The sequence below is a fragment of the Orycteropus afer genome, unplaced genomic scaffold, assembly GCF_000298275.1.
Source record: "Orycteropus afer afer isolate SDZICR_OR568_19922 unplaced genomic scaffold, OryAfe1.0 scaffold00280, whole genome shotgun sequence".
Taxonomy (NCBI): Eukaryota; Metazoa; Chordata; class Mammalia; order Tubulidentata; family Orycteropodidae; genus Orycteropus; species Orycteropus afer.
In genome coordinates, this window is record NW_006921867.1 from 4720226 (window position 1) to 4721498 (window position 1273).

At 38.5% G+C, this 1273-nt stretch overlaps 1 pseudogene; it reads left to right on the forward strand.

Moving 5' to 3' along the window:
• The first annotated feature begins 745 nt into the window (after nt 1-745).
• Nucleotides 746-863, forward strand: LOC122150993 (annotated as a pseudogene).
• The last annotated feature ends 410 nt before the right edge of the window (nt 864-1273 follow it).

Here is a 1273-nt window from a genome sequence, read left to right on the forward strand (position 1 = left end):
CCCATATTAAAAATAAGATTGAATATGGCACTCACTGTGTCCCTGAAGAATAAAAAACTGTTAACTATAGCATACTATCATTTTCTGTTTAGTATTTCTGGTATGAACAATGATTTCTCCTGTCACAGCTAGTAGTAATCTGTTTCTCATTGTTACAAAGTGGGTTTTGTTTTTTTTTTTAGATAATTTATAATGGATCATATTTATGTGCTTTTACCAAATAAAGAACTAGGTCATATCTAGTGAGAATGAGAAAACCATTAAGTTACGTGATGTTGTATAGCTACAGAACAATGAAAATATTTAGTAAATGGAAAATGGATATCATTATAAAGGCTATTTGGAATAAATACTGATGCCCACAGATGCTATTTCTAGGAATCCTAGACTATGAATGGAATGGAAAGGTGATGATGTCACACATTGAAGAAAATAAAAATTTGTTCACTATCTACCCACACTGCTAAGCATTATGCTGACTATATTATTTCATTTAACTTCAGTACTAAACTTGTCCTGAAGGCATTTTAATCCCCACTTTGACAGGTAAATAAATGTATTCAGAGATGTTAAGAAGTTGCCTAAGGCAATGTGGATATTAATTGATAGACTGAGTCTTTAATCTTGACCTATCTGCCTTTGAAACTCAGGCTCTTTTGCTTCATTGTGAGATTCCAGTGTTGTTGTCTCCAGCTGAGATCCCTTAAAGAAATGCAGTGAGTAGCAAGGAAATGGGGAATATTTTGTCTGTGGCCATACAACCCTGAACGCAGCCGATCTCGTCTGATTTGGAAGCTAAGCAGGGTTGGGCTTGGTTAGTACTTGGATAGGAGACTGCCTGGGAATACTGGGTGCTGTAGGCTTTTCCCTTGGGAACTCTGGTGGCATAGTGCCTAAGGCATTTGGCTGCTAACCAGGAGAATAGTGGTTGAAACCCACCAGCCACTCCTTGGAAGGAAGGTTGGGCAATCTATTTCTGTAGATATGGCCTCGGAAACCCAATTACAGGTCGCTTTGAGCAAGATCTGACTCCAGATCCGAGTGAGTTTCTTTTGAGAGTTTCTTAGACTCAGAAACATCTGTTTGGAGGACAGAGAAACTAACTGCATGTAAGTCAGGAAAGAAAGTATATGGTTGGTGGCTTGAATGAAATGGTCAGAATCAAAATGCTTAAGGAAATGATTTGCCAACATTAATTTGACTGCTAGGGAGCTCTGGTAGCGTAGTGCTTAAAGCACTTGACTGCTAACCAGAAGGCTGGTGGTTCAAACCC